Here is a 16,340-nt window from a genome sequence, read left to right on the forward strand (position 1 = left end):
AGCCATTTGTAACATGCTTAAGTTTGATACCAGCATTTACTTTATAAAAGATAAAATGCTTATGGAAGCTGTTGCAGTGGGCAAGGAAATCACACTGCCAGTTTTGCAGTTTTCCATCTTGTGTATCTGACCAAGCTTGGTTTCTAAAATAATCCTACCAGCAAGAGTCTTCCGATCCTGAGGGCTGTCGAAAGACTATGTGCCTATGGTCAGGTTGATATTTCTGTAGCAGTATTTGACCTTAAATGTACCTGTGCATTCTTGAAGTGTTACTAAATCAGCAATGTGGTAAGAGATACTAAGGGGTCACACTTACACAAAATGCCAGTGTTCCTTAAGGTACATAACCTACTTCACATAGCTGTTCTGAGTTGCTCCTTAAAGTTAACTGGAAACCTGTGTAAAATGAAAGAAATTGTTGAAGGCTTCCCTAAGGCCTGCAAGAAAATACCTTGTAGAGGGTCTCTGGGGCACAGGGGACACTGGGGTTCTGTGACTACTGAAGCTTTTCTGCCAAGACTTTTGTAGAGTAGCAGCAGGAAATTTGACATTGCCTTGTTTCACTTTACCTTACTCACACTTGAAGGTGCTGGGTGAAAGCTCAGGACCCTGCTGGTCTTCTAAAACTATTTACAGTACTTGGCTTACCTCATTTTCTTGTTCTCCCCTTATCAGCTCTTGCACCATCTTTACAGACACTTGTTTAGCAAACGCTGGTCTTCTTTTTTCTTCCAAGATAAGTGCCAAAGCAGTACACATGGGCCAAACTTGTGACGTTTTATATGATTTCTCTGTACAGGGAATAGCTATCAGGCAGTGTTAAGAAAGGAATAGAGCTGAAAGCTGGCATTTAAATAGAGGAACGTAACACCCTTAATGCAGCATACTTAGGGTGGGTAACATTTCAGCTGGGTTAATCTCAACATCTAAAGCAGGAGTCAGGAACAGGTCAAATAGAGACACCTGTCAGAGGAGCAGTGGGGAGATGGTATATATCTAAAGTACTTTCTATTATATAATAAATGCATTTTTTGCCCATTGCCCTAGTTCACAATTTAACAGCATGTACAAAGTTGCAAAATAATTCATCTTGGTGCAAGGGAGTTGAAGAACACTGTGTGGTTTTATTGCTAGCATGACAATGCAATCGTCCAAATTTTGCTCTCCATACAAATTACAGAACAAATGGAGAAATAGAGGAATAATATAATAGCAGAAGATTTGGTTTGACATTTCTGAGGTCTGTTTCTGGTGCACAGCTATTCAGTCTGAAAACAGGACTGAGGCCATACCTACTGCCTAGCGAATGGGTCCCCTGCATGTGATCAAACTCTTGTTACTTGTGTATTTATGATACTTGTAGAATTTTATTTACAGATGACCTTATATGCTATAGTGCTAATCACAAATGGCGTTAGCTTCAATGAACGGACTCACAAAGTGAAATTAAAGTTGATCATTCAGAAGTTCTTAGTCTGTTTTTAGCAAATCTGCTGAGGATGAGCAGCACAAGATAAGCAGACTTTTCCTCCAAGATAAGCTTTACTTTCCTGCCATGTGAGATACTCTTGTAGTTAGTGAAATGAACGTTTATTAAAATTTCAATAAATAGTAACTCATAGAAGATAAGGATTTGTCCCAGGACCTTCTCTTGGAACTTTAGTTTGAAATCAGTTTCATGTGAAATTTAGGCTAAGTGTACAACTACCACATTTTTTAATAATGCAGCCACCAGCATTTGCCCTAGCTTTTCTTTTTTGCATAGCTTATGATCTTTTGTGCATCTAAACCAAGTCTGATTTTCTCAGTTGACTTCAGAAAAGAAATAGTTTTGTATTTCTGGATGTCTTTATAGATACTTGAGTAATATCCCAGTTTTAAATTGGTCCTTATGTATGAATAGAGGAGTAGCTTTCTACGCTGCTCTCCCCATCTGTAGCATTACAAAGAGCACTTGTCAGCTGTTTGGTCAGTGCTTGACATAAACAATCACAGATGAGTGCTTCACCACATTTCTCCCTTGAATAGTGATATTCAAGCAAAGATGTCCTTTGAAATCAAACATGTTTTCATAAACAAGGAAAGAGAACAAACCTTAAAGGCATCGTGTTTGTCTTTGGGGTAGCTTGTGAGAGTACTGACAGTAAACAGTTCCTAACAGCATCACTGCAGAAGTAGTATTTGAGCCACCGTCCACACAGAGCAAGTCAAGGGAGACAGAGGATAATTACCTGGCTTTGGCCTCTGCCAAGAGAATTATATGAACACTGTACTTGTCATGTATAACATTATGGGATCTTTCATGTTATTAATTTATTACAGTCATTTAGTAAGGTAAGAACACAGGGCTTCTACTTAATCTATAGGCTGACACCTCTAGCTCCATCAGTGTGATAGCAGGTCAACATATGGCAGCGCATTGTGCCATTCACATCCCTACCAAAATACTTCACACTGCCTGAGGAAGATTCCCTTGTTCTGATAGGAGCTTCATCTGACTGTCTAACCTGCAGGATTACAGGACAGGGTCACAACTCAAAACACATTGCTGCCAGTGGACAGGAGTGCATTCAGACTGTGGTACTCATAGAAAGATCATTTATTTGGTAAATTAATTAAAATATTATTCCCACCAGTTTACTGAAGGAAGGAGATTGCTGTGTGAGCTGCCTGTTTGTTTCACTGTCTCATTGCACACCTAGGATGTTGTCAATAGCACGCACTGCTTCAGTGGCTAACTAGTATAAATTTTTCACAGTAAACTTGTGACATTCAGATCAGTAAAAACCAGAGTTGTTGAAGTGATCTTGCCATGGCATCTGCTTCCTGCATTATGTCTATTATATAAAGCAAAATAAAGTAGGATGCACTGTGAATAGCAATGGTAGCAGTTGGTGCTGTTGGAACTGCTGGCTCCACTTTGCAGCGCAGCATTCCAAGCTTACAGCATTGGGTTGTGCTGCTTAGAGGAAAAAGCAGCTTCCTTTCTGCTCAGGAAGATGCTACCTGTAGGTCACATGAACGTAAGGGAAACTCCAAGTCAGTCTTCTGCAATGACTTGTACAAGCATTATATGATCTGTGTAGGTGACGCATGGAAGAAGAAGACCCATATTTCATACTTGCATTTCTGAAATGTGTTGTCTGAGCCAGTTGCCGTAGGGTTTTTACGGACCGTGGTTTTGCTGTGGATTTAACACAGACTCTAATGCAGATGGTTCTCAGGCTTGACTGGCAGCCATAGAAGCCACTTCAGATATAACAATTTTCATGGTCTTCATCACCATCATAGTTAGAGTTTTCCATTTTATTTTACATACTTACAGATAGGAAAAAAAGCATTAGAGAGCTCAGGAACCTCAAGTTCCTTGACTTCAGAAGCAACTGTGACTAATTCCATTAGACTGTACTCTGACTTAGTTGTCTTACTTTCCAGAGAAACAAAATACAGTGAAAAAATACAATAAAAAATGAAAGGTTTCCCTCTCTCCGCCCCTCATCTGTGAGAGGAAGGTTTCTTATGACTTTGACAGATACCTTGCGATGATCTGGAGGCACCCTGGATCGTTTCAGCCCAGCCTCCCTTACCAGGCTCTGCTAGGGACGCACTAGTGTTAGCCAGGGTTCATTACAATGATCACACATCATGTCTCTCTCTGCCAACTTGGCAAGATGGTGACATTTTTGTTTCAGTGTTTGCCAAACATGCTCTGTGGTTTTGGGGTGGTTTTTTCTGAGTGCTTCAGAGGATTGGTTGTTCTTGGCTTTTGGGTTCTTGGAGAGTCACAGCACCATCTTCTGCCTACTGCTCCTGTTAGTTCTCCCATCCTCTTTCGCTTTTACACTCCAAGCTTTTCTACACAAACCTGTCAATCATGTTTTCAGAGTTCCTCAGGACATTCCTTGCATTTTCCCAGGAATTAATTAAGCCATTGTACCACAGCTCTGCCTGGTCTGACAAACTCAAGTTCACCTTAAGACAAGCATAGGCTCATCCACCAGTGTATGGATTCTGGGATGTGTATGATAATATTGCATAAGGGTAGGGTCCTAAGCTGGGGAAAAGAGAGTAGTCTGATATGCTGTGCAGAGATGAAGGTCATTTATATTTTGCCCTGGAAATCTGTTATTTCCAAAGTCCCTTGGCAGCAAAGGGTGGTTATGATTTGCATCATCATACTGAAATCCAAGTTGCTGCAGACAGAGAGATATTTGGGCTCAGATATCAGTTTTCCTGTGTTGGTGCCTTAATCCTACTATGCTACTTACTGTATTTCTCCCAAGAGGAACTAATATGAAAGAAGGAAACCAGGGGCTTACATTACATTTCTGTTTCAGTCCCGATTGAGCTATTTTGATCACAAATTATTTTGCTAGCTACTGTGGCCACTGGTTCTGAACCTCCAGTCTGAGGTACACAGGTTTCTATGAGAAGGCAGTATCCCAGTTATGGTCACACTCACTCAAAACTCTCTTTCCAAAAGCTGGGAATCTGGGGAAAAACAATAGCTGAAACTTAGTTGCTACATAGAGAAAAGAAGAAAAAAAGGAAAATAATATAACTCAAAAGAACTTTCTGAAACAAAACGGTTAGTTAAACAAAATAGTTAAAGACTGCTTAATGAATGCATCAAAAATAGATGTCTGGATGGAGGCTGTTGTGGGTGATTCCCTGGTATGTGAATAAATCAATGCTTTTGGTGAAGAGAATGTAATGGAGGACCTTAAATCCAATTATTAAACTTGCTTTTCGGTGCTATAGCTGTGTTTATCTCTCCTAGTACCTCTCTAGCCATAAAGAGCTCTGTCTTTTTGCTGCATTTTGCTAGTATGGAGTTTTGCCAAACCAGATACCAAAGGGTTGACAAGACACGAGCACTGTTGCTTAGTCCAGTGACCCTCTGGATATTGATTGCTGACAACTTCTGTTACTGTGATCAAGCAGAACCCCTGGGAAGTTCCATGGTTGGCAGGCAGCCCATATCTATACCTCGTGCATAGGGTGTAGGTTTTGGACAGTGCTTTTTTTTTGTGGGATCATGCTTCGATTCACAATGCACTATTAGAAAAACAGTTCAATGGCCAAATGTGACTGTATTTGCGGCACATTGTGTTCTTGTTAATATTTGTAATGAAAAAGATCTATTAATATTTGGAGTTAGAAGATGAATAAACGTAATTATATTTCTAATGATTTGGTGCCGGTGATATGTGATAGTGTTAAAAACCAAAACTGAAATAAATGAACCATAACTGACAAAACACAGACTTTCTGCTGCTACTGAACATCTAGGAATAAAGACTGTAAACTGTGAGCAGGAGACAAAATACTTGGTTCAGAGCAGGTTTGAGTGTTATGAATCACAACAGCTGAAAGTTGTTGTGTTTGAGTGTGAGTGGTGGTTTTGTCCTGGCTACTTTGTAACAACTGTGTCAGTAAATACAGCCTTTCTTGTCATTTGTGCCTGACAAAACACCCTGCTTCCATGAAAAAAGCAGATTCCTGAGATTTAAGGTGGACTGGGCCAGATGTTCCATCCTGTTATAATCTAGAAGCACCTGCGAACTAGAAAATGAATCTTGTCTTGAGGGAAAACACCGCAGTGCTACCTGGGCCCTAGGTTCTCTCAGAAGGGAGGCTTTTTATTCTTTTTCAATGTTTGCTTTTCAGTTGTGGTTTCTTTTGATGAGTTCATTTGCCTTTGTGTGGTTTGTCTGATTGTAAGGCATTCCTCCATAGAAATAACATAAATATTTACATAGTAGCCTACATCAGAAATCTCTTTTATAGTGAGACTTCATTTGCCATCTGCAAGTAAAACTTGCAATTAACTGCAATGGGTTGCCAGCATTAGCATCCAAAAGACGTATCAAATTTACAGGGTGTGTTGTCACAATGATTGCAGTTTCTTTAATGTGCATCTCAGGAAAACATGTAGCCTCTGTACTGTTGAAGGGCAATTTGGGGAAAATTTCTGTTCAAACACACCAGCCAGTGAAACAATAAAAAAGTGAGCTCTGTAAAATGTCCCTCTTGTCCTAGCTTTGATTTGGTTACACATGAGTATGGCATCTGATTGGATAAGGTGCCCACCTGCATGAACTTGTCCTTGGGGAATCTATACTTCTGAGAGAGACACTGAGCTTCAAAGCCTGCTAGATCCAATTACTACACTTCATTTCACAATAAACACACTTGTGCGTGACAACGAGAGTTTCATTCTCAGTCGGGCCTTCCCAAGTGAACTGCAAATTACATGAGAAATCTTTTAGAAGAAAGTCCAAAGCTTACAGTGAGCAAGGCTAAGATGCCAATGGCATCTGAGGGACGGGAGTGCACAGGACTGCCCCAGCAGGCACAGGTTATCTTCCTTAAGCTCTGCCTCTCCAGATATCTTTATTTCCCTGTCCCTGCCCCATCTTATTTTCCCTGAAAGTTTTGGCTGTGGTAAAAAGTGATGGTTGAAACCACCAAAGATGAAGGATAGAAAGAAGTCAGCACCCTTTCTAGCACAGGCCTTCCTGTTGCTATGGCAATGTGTCACAGGAGGCGTGGGTCTCAGAGATAAAGTTCAACTCAGTTGAGCTAAATCTGGGTTTTCTTTGTTCAGATTGCTATCCATTGGTAACAAAGCCTTTTGAATCTTCTCATGAGGGCTGCTTAGTGTTGGATGGCTGTTTGCCAAGAAGTAGCAAAGTAGTAAGGACACCCGTCACTGAAGACATCAACATTTCCACTGTATCCTTTCTCTCCAGAGTGATTCTGTAGTTAGTGTATCTATAATTTATTATGTTGATCTTTATTAACCTTACTGGCATTCCCTGCAGACTCCCTACCCTGTTGCATTTCAGAGTACAGCAGAAGAATCTGACACTGATGCAGCATGAAGGTGAAGGTAAGACTTTCCAAGCATGAAGATAAACCTGTGTGTAGATGAAGTAAGGACCCAAGATTTCATATATCTTCATATATGAGAACTAGATTTCATACATCTGGTTTCTGGCTAACAGACAATGCCACTTCACATTGTCCTTTGGATCATGAAACTCCTAATTCCAATGGGCAGAGCTGCCCTTACAGATGTGGTCATGGCACAGCTTTTGCAGAGTGCTCTCTTGCTGAACCATAACTCCCTGCAAGCAGACTTCCTCCTTCCCACAGTCTCTAACCAGTGAACTGTAGTGAAAGGATGGTTGGACCTGGTTTTCTTTCCTGTTTGTGGGAAGACATATTTGCCCTGGCAGCCTTGCAAGAGCTGCATAGCTTACAGTGTAGCTGTCAGTGCAAACCAACCTTTTGATTTGCAAGCTAAATCTAGAAGAGGTGAAGTAAACACAGTCTGCATGCTATCCCCTCAAAGGATTGTCAGGAACATAGTATTTATGACTAAAAACATTTAATTGTTAAACAGAAAAGGTATTGACTCATAAAATTGAGTGTTTAAGGGTCAAAACTTGAAATACTTAAAAATCAGAGTCAAGCATTGCCTGCCTCTCCCTTCCAGGCCCCCTCCCTGTGGGATACACCACAGTCTGCTCCTTGGGCTGCTCTTTTCATATGCATCTTTCTTGCAAATGGAAGCAGCAGAGCTGCTGTCACTCACTGAAGTTTATTGCCCTGCTCTGTTACCTCTGCTGCTTCCCTCTGGTGCAGTGTGGCTGTCTTCAGGCCTCCTGCTTCTAAAATATCATTTCCTTTGTTTGGCTGAAGCCAGTTGTTTCTGGTAGTCTCTTCTCTTGAGCCTTCTGGCCCTGCAAGCTTCTGTGTCAAATAAAACACAATCCCCTCCACTCCCTCATGCTGGACACAAAGGAAGCCTGTTTGCACAAGGTGCTGTGTTTTCAAATAGAAAGCTGTGCTCGGAACCCAGCAAGAGGTGCAGTGAGGCTGTCAACTCCTTTTTCACTGAAGTTCAAATGCGAGCTAGCAAATGCATGCATGGGCCTTTCCAGAACGCATCATGCTGAATTACAGTGACATGCAGATAAATCCCAATGCTGTGAAGAGGGTTTTATTCTCCTCCCTCACTTCAGGACTCTGTGCATTTCAGCCCCTTATCACTGTGTCATTTTCAGACAGTGCACTGAATTTCCTGTCTGCCAGTTCAGGTTTCAACTGCTCTGCATGCTTCCTTTCCTCCAGGACAAGGGAGTGTTAGTGGGGCAGGGAGTCAGAAAGTCTAGAAACCCCCTCTAAGAAACTCAGTGCCAGAGTCAAGCAGGATTCCTAACTGGGAAAGGACTCAGGGAATTGATCATTTTCTCCTTGCTATCCACCCACCTGCCCTGCCAACGCAAAGAGGATCCAATATCATGTGGGTGTGCTTTATGGGAGGAATGCACAACCATGAAAACAAACATGGTCTAGTGATTAAAGTACACACTGAAATGATCCGCAGAGAGCAGGAGGAAGAGGGGTCTGAGAAGGGAAGTGGGAGCTGGCTTCTGTTCCTGGCCACTGATCTGCTGTGTGACCTGGAGCAAATCCCATCTCCTTTCTGTGCCTGCTTTTTTTCTTTTAATGTCAAGTGGGATGATGTCCCTTACCTAGTTCCCAGGCAGGGGAGAAAGGCAGACTCATTACTATTTCCCATATTACAGTTACTCTTGGCAGCTACAGTAGAGGTCAGACGCCTTTCACTGGAACACCTACATGGTTAGAGCCCTTGTCCTGAGCATTAGGCAGGCGAAGGAAGGAGCTGTGCCATGTTGCAAAAGGAGACAAAGGGACTAAATGCTTTACCAAGAGTCATTGCAGAAGCCAGGGCAGACATAGGAGTGGGGCTGCTGGCCACCCAGTCTTTGGAAGAATTCCTCCCCTCAGAGGCAGTATCATTTTCTGCCAGCTGTGGATTTATGTTATTACTGGGTTATTGGTCACCTCAGGCTATGGGACAGAGGCTAGTCAGTAAAGAAGCAGCAGAAATTCTTAGAACAGTATGGAAAATGAAACATGTTGATGTCCTTATGTGAGGCCTTAAAAAAGTGTTTGAGAGCACCGGCAAAGTGTTTTGACACAAATGCAAAGCTATGACATGACTGTTCATCTTTTCTGCCAGATCTAAGGTGCTTTCATGGTATGCTGGGAAACATACGTGAAGTGCAGCAGGGTCCTTTTGAAGCTGCTACCTGTCTACAGTTGTTATCAGGGAAGTGACAGCTTGTACAGGAGTGTTTCTGCTACTGCGGAGCATTTGCAACTGACAGGGATCAGAAACAGGCAGGTGCCTTCTGAAATGATGCAGCCACTGCAATAGGAATGGGCTGAACACATTTTAAAATCAAACACTAACAAGTAGGATTGGAGGGAATGAAAAGTGTTAGCTGGCTTGGAATAGGAAAAACAGCAGGGCTTGAGTAAGAAGCCCAGGTTACTGTTGGGAAGATACAGCTCCAAAGGGAATGCTGTTGTTTACATACATGTGATGAGAAGTTTAGAAAACAGTCTCACCTCCACTCTCATCCTGGCTTGGAGGGTCTCTTCTGTCAAGCTGTGGGTTTAACTGTTCTTTGCAGTCTCACACAGTGAGTTCCTTACTGTAGGTATTGCAAGGATTACTCTGCTTGCCAAAATCTGCTGGTGCATTTGAAATCCTGCCTGAGTCAGAGCTGAAATGCCATTTCAGGATCTGCAACAGCTGTAGCAGCAGTGGGGGAGGTTGAAAGGTATCTGGGAGTTTTATTGATGGTGAGAGTAATGCTGTTGGCAAACTAGATGGTTAGAAATTACTATGGCTTTAAAGAATCAGAGGAATGCAACTCTTTGTATACAGGCAAATAAACACAGAAGTAACTAGCAGAGCTATACAGGACCTAGAGGAATATGTGTTCCACTTGTCCCCTTTCAGACAATAACTTGTTGGCCAATATCCTCAAAGCTATAAATAATAAACTGGACATTACTGAACTGGAAGATGCTTCCTAGTGTTAACCTTCATAAGAAATACCTGTGAAAGAAGGAGAAAAATCAGTGGAGAAAGGAGAAAAAGACAGAGAGGTGGGAGTGCTCAGCCTTGTGTTGATGGCCCATTTAATTCTCCACACCTGAAACATTTCAAATATTTGATGAATGACTCCCCACACCTTTTGGGCTTGGGCTTTTTTCATCTGCACAGGGAGATGCTGATTTAATAAAACTTTATCTTCCTGTGTCTGGTTAATAGTTATATAGTGAATAGTACAGCTGTCTTTTGCAAACTGAGATAGGTACAAGCGTTTCAAATGCATGGTAGGCAGTTCTCAGTGTACCTGGCTACCAGCAATGCCTAGTGTATGACGCTTAGTTCCTTATTCATTATCAGTTTCAGCAAAGAAACTAAAGAGCCACTAGAGTGGCTTTAAACCACTAGAAGAAACTTCTAGTGGTTTAAAGAAACCTCTGGAGGACTCTAATCCAATCTCTCACAAGACTGGATGGGGCAAGATTCACATTTACCAAAGCCAGGTAGAAATTACCCTATCACGAAGCAATTTGATTTTGGTCTTTACCAGAATGTCCCTTTAGAGTTGATAACACTTTTATGCAAGGAAAGTGATAGAGTGGATCAAACTCCTCTGCATGGACACAGTAAGTCCTTTCCCTGTTTGTATCTGGGAATTATGGCTATGATAAATACACGGCACTTCAACTGTAATGAAGAGGCACTTAGTGAGTGAAGTGCCAGTGTCTCTATATGGCTTGTGCAATTATAAATTCTCCTTAATCCATCCTCTAGCATGGCTTTATGAAGCAAACACAGTTGTACAAATGATGCAAAGCTCCATATCTCTCCTAGTCTAGACGCTGTGTGCAGGCTATCAGGCAGGCAGAAACGTGTACCTTACCGTACTTTATCTCCATAATACAAATGAAGTCAAATGGACTTGCTGACAATAGTTCATTGCTGTTTCTTTAGTTATTTCATGGCGTGCTCTACTCTGGAGTTCAGAAATTCATGAGTGGGGATCACAGGACATCATTCCCTGCTGTAGCAAGACTTGATGACTGCAGAAGCCGCTTCCTGACATATATTTGTAATCCAAACCATTTAAAATCCCATTGAGAAGAGGCTTTGGGTAGGTTTCGTGCCAAAAATAAATATGAGGGTGGGAGTTACTTCTCTGTTTTTTTCATTCTGAGCTAAAAATAAGCTTTGTAGCTTTTGCGTTTGGAGGGGTGTTGTGTGTGTTTTCTTATATTGGATAATCTCACCTTAATCTGTAACTTTCATATTTGGATTGTGATATATAAGAATGAGCCTTTTAATACTAAGTTAAGGGAGCGTATGCTTAGATGCTGTGTGTAGCACTTACACTAACTGTTGTTCAAATCCTTTCTCTACACCCAGTCATTCATCTCCTGGCTGGCAGTGATATCCCATGCCATGGTCTTTTTTGGGTTAAAGAGCACTCACTCATGGGGTGCCAGGCCCCAGGACAACAGCCCTGTCTCTGCCTATGTGAGTAGATATAGTACAGAGCACACCATCTTCTCTAATATCCTGCCTGAAGTAGCAGAGGCATACATCCTGTCTTCTGCTTAACTGTGTTTTATAGGATGACTACTCATCTCTTTCTAGCTGTATTTTAATTGCCTCTACAACCATATGATAAATGCAAAGCTTAGACAATTCATTCAGGTAGAAAAAACAAAGGACTAGCAATAAAGATGGAAATTTCTAACGTATTCCTCCTCACAGAGACTTCCAGAGATATACTGGACTGCATGAACTCATCTTTCAGTGCAGGGGAGATTTGAAAGCACTCAGAACACGCACACCATATCTGTTATGCAGATAATAAATGATAATTTGCGATTACTTTCTAATTTAATTTAGTTTTTAAAGAAGAGCTCAAAGTAACCTTCCTTTTTCCTTAAGTGGCTATGACACAGGCCCCAGTGGGGCTGATAAGGATTTAATTGTGGAACTATCTGATGCAGAACATTAGGAACTGAAGTGGAGCAGGTTAGCAGAGTGAGTATCGCATTGTTCCAAGACCTCTGCTGACATTCAGCTGTTGTGAGAATAACTCTAAACCAGGAAGGTGACTTTTTACCTTTTAGGTCTAATCTTCACTGTTTTAAACTCTGGGCTTTGTAAGAGAGTTTGACATTTAAGGTACCCCTTACACTAAAAGCACAAGGCTTTTGGATTGTCTTGGTGACATGATTTGAATTTACCATTGTTTTATATTTTCCTATTCAGCAGAAGTAGCAGAATTCGCCTTTGAAACAGTAAAACCTAGGCGATATGATAACTAGTACTAAAATTGTACTAACCGTTACTATTTGATCCCTATCTTGAATTGCATTTGTGTCGTGGCTTTTATAAAGAAGCATGTGCACGGCCAGCATAATGTGTGCCATTCTTTTCAGATGATGAGATGGAGGTATCTGACAGGGCCTTCTGATTTAAGGTTATTGACTTTTTCTCATTTCTCAACATGCGTGCAACAGAGACTAATCAATACAGTTTTTATATGAGCTGCCTTTACATGTATTTTTATTTGAGTTCATTCCTCTATTAAAATGCAATGTATCAACAAGATAAAATGAAACACCTTTTTTTGTTTTACAGGAAGCAAAGGTAAACACACAGCCAAATCCTCTTCCCCCCCAAACCCTGGGAAGGTTGGGAAAGTCCGTGGTAGAGAGTTTTAAGATCAGTGCAAACACATTCTGGATGTTTTCTAAATATCTAAAATACAGAATCTTCATTAATTTATCCGAATTTCTTACCTCTCCCAGAAACTAAACCACTTTGCTTGTTGAATGTTACATTGACTTGGTTTTGTGAAGGAGATACTTGACACAATGCCTTTGTTTTTTTTCCTCCTGTTTCCCTTTTTCTCCTGTTTCCCTTTGCTTGGTGGTCAGGAAGTAAGAACTCATGGATGATGAAACTATGAAAGAAGCAAAGCTTGCCTGGGTTTTGGGTTTTCTTCTTTCTTGTTATTTCCTGACGAATGGACTTGGCTTTCTATTTCCTGTGCAGATTGTTGGGTTTTTCTCCCTAGGTGTACATGAAGAACTGCTAACTCCTTGTGTGGAGAGGGATTAAAAAAGTTTTATGGCAAGAAAAGACATCTGTAGTGCCGAAGATATTGTTTCCCTATGGTCCAGGTGTTGGATGAAGAATGAGCAGAAAGAGCCAAGACAGGATTTCTCTTTTTTATGTGCCTTACTTTCACTGTGGGCACATACTTTTCAGACTTACTGTGTCCTCTGTTTGCTTTCCTGTACCATTAAGGCCTCACAACAAGTTCAGAACAGCCTCCAAAGCAAGGCAAACTCTACCTCCTCTCTCCCGTTTCTTTTTAGTGTCTCTTGTGCTGACAGCTCAGAACTGGGTCCCTGGTGAAGTACTGTGAGTGTTTGAAGTTTGGCAGATTAACTTGTGTCTGCATTTTCCAGTCCTAAGAACTAATTTTACAAACTGTAGAGCAAATAATTTTTCCTGCCTTCTTAGCCTCATAAAAGCTTCTACTTGCCATCACACATTATTCCTCGGACAACACAAGGATTCTGTTAACGTTTTACATGAGATATTTTTGTATTAATGCTTACATGATAAAAAGGCACAAGAGCACCAGGTAAACTTAACTACCAAAAATTGGGTTGGAAACAGATATGAAGAGTAAATTCTATAACCAAATCTTTCATGTAAATATTCTGTGTATTCTTTGGGGGCATCACAGATCTCGTCTGCTTATCAACTTGCTGTAAATACAGGCTTTCACTGCTAGATGATTATGGTTCACTTGCTGGACTGGCTGAGACTCTGCTGACCTACGCCAGCTGAAAATGCAAGCCAGCTGTTACTGCTGCCTCTGATTCTTTGCACTCCAAGATGAAGGCTCTTTTCCCGCCTGTATTAGTCTCTCAGACCCATCCATATCCTTATCAGCTACTTTGTTTCTTTGGTCTTCCCATGATTCTCACTTTGTGGCCCAGTTTGAAGAACTATTTTTGTTTGCAAACAGTCTTCCACTCCCACGTTGCAATGGATTAAGAGCTTGTAATTGCTGTTGCTTTAAACTCCTCGTTAAAGAGCTGGTCGAAGCAGGTTTAATCAAGACAGCAGCAGCTGCCTGTCTACAGAAAGGCCCCCAGTGTTGGCAACAAGCAGTGGGAGTTCTTAAGAATACATCCCTGTTACCTGTGGGGCCTTTCAGGGCGGACTAACTGTGCATAAACAAGGCACTGCTCCCCATAGGACTTCTATCCCAGTGGGATCCTGAGGTGATGGGGTGTTTTTTTTTCACACACTTCACTCTCACAAGTGAGAGCTCGTGAGTTGAAGCCAGCAGCTTGTCAGCATCAACCCCTGTGCTCAGTCCAGGCTGTATCAATGCACAGCAGATACATGTGCTCAGACTCTGCAGAGCAGGGATTTGGCCACAAACACTCCTTCAGATTTGTCTGAAAAAAAAAAAAACAAAACAAGAAACAAAACCAAACAAAAAAAGGAAAAAAAAACAAACCAAAAAAAACACTAAACCAAACCAAACAAAAAAACCCCCAGACAAACCCAAACAACAACAACAAAAACCCACCTCATCCTAAATATGCAGCTGAGGGAATTCAAAACCTCCTGCTTCTCACTTTTGCACCGAATTCCTCCTTCGCATGGCTGCTTCTTTGCTTCTGCTGCCAGGACGGGGAGGGACTGTGCAAACTTCCCCAGCAGTCTTGCTAGCAGTATTCAACACATTCCTCCATGGAGAGTCCTTAATAGCAGTCACCCACAACTCCTCATTGTGCGTGTTCACTCCTCTCCCAGCTGCTGCCAAGGCAGAGCCTGCTGACCCACTTCCTCTGTGAGCCTCTTTCTTCTTGGGTTAACTTCCAGCGCCTCACAAAAAGTGGGAAACGAAGCTATCCATAGCATTTGTACATAGACGGGAGCACATCCATGTGAACACACAGCAGGAGCTGAGATTGACTGTTGATGCAACATAACTATAAGTGCAATGTAAACACTGAGGCAGCATATGATTTGATGCTGAATAAGGCAGGTTGTTCAGTTACAACTGAAACGCAATTCATTAGTCACAATGGTTGCTGTAGCAAGTTCAAATGCAGAGAGAAGCAGGGGATGGGAGAAGGGAGAGCTAGTCTGTTCAGCCAGTTCTTACTGGCAGGTGGGTGTTCCTCAGCTCCCTCCCTTGCTTGTTCTTTTCCCTGCAAGGACTTTTTGGCAAGTGTTTATAAAGGCGAAGAGTGGGTCAGTTGCAGTCAGGATTTGTAACTTAAATTCTTGCCAGTATCTGCATAATTATTGCTATTGAATGTCTGTCTCCAAAGTAACCCTCAGTTTCTGTATGGCTCAAAATCAAGGTTGCTTGGCTGGCAGTTCAGTGCCTCAGCCTAAGAGTCCCAGGAATCTTTGTTACTTTGTTTTTGGAAGAACACAGCAAAGAAATTCTTAAGTCTAAGTTGTAGGTGGAAATACTGTTTTCATACAATAAGGACATAAACTGTGGAACTCCTCGCAGGAAGTTCAGAATACGGCAAAATTTGTCAAGGGAGCAGAATCTGCGCTTCTCAGAGACAAACCCACATTTAAGGAGGGGTATTTAGTGTCCCATTTAAAAACACTGTTTAACTTCTAGCAACCAAGAACAGACCTGACATGCAGCATCTGTTATCTCGCATCCTTCTAAAATGAGGATTCTTGTACTTTTCTTTGGAGCAGAGGATGTCGCTGGGCTGGCTTCAGAAGTTCTCATTTGACACCCTCCTCGCACCCTTTCCCTCAAACAAAAATTTACTATTGCTTCAAATTATGTTACTTTTTTTTTTTATTAAAAAATGCACTGATGGCATGGCCTGAATGATCAGTGATGGATACTCTCCACAGTGCTATGGAATGCTGTGTTTAGGGCTCAATTAACCTGTCACACCAGAAGCACCATCATTTTTTATGCAGTCATGCCTGATTTACCCCAGTATGAGAGAAGAATCCAATTTCTTAGTGGTGGGAAGCTGACATGATCCAAATGTTACAGAAAAAGAACAGTGGAATCTTAACTGATTTTACAATCAGATTTCTATAACTGGACAATCTTCATTATTAGATGTTGCCCGGAAAGTTATTTTTATTCCCTAGGCCTGTTTGTTTTCCTCTCTCACTCTGTCCCTTCCTGGTCTCATTTGCTGATGCAGATCTCAAATCAGCAGACATCAGAAACAACTTTGAAACATAAAGCATATCTTCAGTGTCTGAATATGTTCTGGTAAACAGTGAGGCATATCTTAAGGAGGGCAGTAGGGAAAATCTCACTGATGAAAATGCTCATGGGAAAAGATGCTCAAGGGCAAAAGAAAAGAGACTTGAAGCTAATGACAAATGCACATAG

General features: G+C 41.6%; 1 long non-coding RNA gene across 1 annotated transcript; it reads right to left on the minus strand.

Moving 5' to 3' along the window:
- Positions 1-353: 353 nt before the first annotated feature.
- Positions 354-15,709, minus strand: LOC130611370 (uncharacterized). The gene is made up of 3 exons (XR_008975229.1): positions 14,535-15,709; positions 4,320-4,491; positions 354-396 (listed from the first exon to the last, which is right to left on the minus strand). It is a non-coding gene; the product is annotated as an uncharacterized LOC130611370 (long non-coding RNA).
- Positions 15,710-16,340: the final 631 nt, after the last annotated feature.

This window comes from Pezoporus wallicus, unplaced genomic scaffold, assembly GCF_028554395.1.
Source record: "Pezoporus wallicus isolate ANWC-B61680 ecotype Strahan unplaced genomic scaffold, APGP_CSIRO_Pwel_v1 scaffold_8769, whole genome shotgun sequence".
NCBI classification, from domain to species: Eukaryota; Metazoa; Chordata; class Aves; order Psittaciformes; family Psittacidae; genus Pezoporus; species Pezoporus wallicus.